This window comes from Corvus hawaiiensis, chromosome 2 (genome assembly GCF_020740725.1).
Source record: "Corvus hawaiiensis isolate bCorHaw1 chromosome 2, bCorHaw1.pri.cur, whole genome shotgun sequence".
Classification (NCBI taxonomy): Eukaryota; Metazoa; Chordata; class Aves; order Passeriformes; family Corvidae; genus Corvus; species Corvus hawaiiensis.
In genome coordinates, this window is record NC_063214.1 from 39,502,622 (window position 1) to 39,504,884 (window position 2,263).

Here is a 2,263-nt window from a genome sequence, read left to right on the forward strand (position 1 = left end):
TATTTTTAGAGTACTGAACAGCACCAAACTTTTGACAATATTCCCATGTCAATTTCCTCACTGCTCCTTTCCATCTTATTTGACTTGAAAAAGTATGGCCATAAACCACTGGGATTGATGAAATCCCTCTGGAATATTAATCAAGAGATATGTTTTTGTTCAGTGCCTAGTCCCATGGTGCTTCATTAACCTAATTTCCAAGTGCTTCAAAAACTAATTAACTGATCCAGGGGCTCTCCCAAAGGTTCCTTATGCCCAAAGGTGCCCTGGCCATATTAATCTTTCTAAGAATACCAAAAGACATGTCCATTCTTCAGCCCACTTAACACTGTCTTGGTTCCATCATCCACCAGTGAATAGTTGAGGAGAAGCAAACACAGGCACATTCTGCAGGTACACGATGGGGAAGGAAAACAGACTGCAGGATAGAAGTAAAACCTTCCACCACGCACATTTCCAAACCAACTGTCAATAAGCTGATGGCAACTTGTCAGGCATCTGAGTTTTACTTTACAATGTGACAGAGTACCCTGCTCAGAGTATCTCTATAAGCAGGACTTTTGCACAGTAGTGTCAGACTGCATACGATAGTGCAAAGCAGGAGACATGACCAGTATCACAACCAACACTTCTGCTTTCGACTACCTCAAATGTTCCTGTATCAAGATTTCCTAGTGCAATAGGCTCTGCAGATGAGGCAATGCAAAGTCCAATGTCTGGAATTCATCCTAGGTTCAGGTTTTGCCTGCATCAGCAAGTAGTGTGGCTCAATAGAAGCAGCCCTGTAGAGTGCACAGTCCTTGCGCTGCTGCTGCGTACAAACTGCCCGTACTGTATGTGGACATGGGTACAACACAGTTACAGACTTTTTGTCTTAAACATCAGCTGTCTCCCTTGCTGGAGCCTGAGCAAGGGTTCTGAGGATGAAAATCCACACAGAGCCAGTGAGGTCACCTCTGCAGGCAAAGTTCCACTCTGTTCACGGCCTTAAAGGTACAGTCTTATCCCAAATATGACAACTGAACTGAATGGGGGGGTTTTTTGCAAAATCATACAGTGAAAATCTTGAGAGGAGAAAAAAAGACACCAGCAAAGTCAAAAGTGCAGAAAGTTTCAGCCTTGTCCTCAAACCGGCAGCTGGATGAACCCACTCTCTTTGGGGCTGTGCCTCCATAAAATGGAAGGAAGCACAGGGCATGGAGATACATGATAGTCAACCCACCCTCACAGGGGCACATATCTCTCTGAAGAGTCTTTATAGCCTGTCAGAATGTGTTGGGTATTGGAGTAAAATGTTTCTTAAAATATGTATTTTAAAACACAGGCTTTTACATTTCTTCCCCCTCAGATTTGCCTTGCTGGTGTTGCCAACTGTGGTGTGTGGCCCGTGGAGGACAGCATGGCATAGCACAGTGTGACAAATCCACAGCAAGCCAGGTGTGGAAGTCATTGCTCTGCGTTCTCACTTAGCTTTGTAATAAATCAAAAGAACTGTGTGCCCAGGTGGCCAAGAAGGCCAGTGGCATTCTGGCCTGTATCAGCAATAGTGTGGCCAGCAGGACAGCGAAGTGATTGTCCCCCTGTACTCAACACTGGCAAGATTGAACCTTGAATCCTGTGTCCAGTTCTGGGCCATTCACTTCAGGAAGGACACTCCAGTATCCAGAGAAGGGCAATGAATCTGGTGTAGGGTCTGGATTGCATGTCCCATGAGAAGCAGCGGAAGGAGCTGGGGACGTTTGGCCTGGAGAAAAGGAGGCTCCTTATCACTCTCTACAATTGCCGGAAAGGAGGGTGCAGCCAGGTGGGGATCGACATCTTCTCCCAGGCAACCAGTGACAAAACAAGAGGGGATAACCTCAAGCTGTGCCAGGGGAGGTTCAGTCTGGACATTAAGAAAAGTTTCTTCATAGAAGGGGCGATTAGACATTGGAATGGGTCCAAGGAGGTGGTGTAGTCACTGCCCTTGGAGGTGCTTAAGGAAAGACTGAATGTGGCACTTGGTGCCATGGTCTTCTTGATGTGGTGGTGTTCGGTCATAGATTGGACTCGATGATCTCAGAGGTCTTTTCCAACCTAACTGATTCTGTGATTCTGTGAAACACGGGGCGGCAGGATACCGGAGGGGTCTGGCAGAGGGGAGGTGGGCAGCCTGGAGCAGCCGCCAGGGCTCCGCCAGAGCGGGGGCCGGGCGTGCCGGCGGGAGGGCCTTTCCACGGGCGGGACGGGGCGGGGAAAGCGGGGAGAGCGGGGCTCTCCCGGC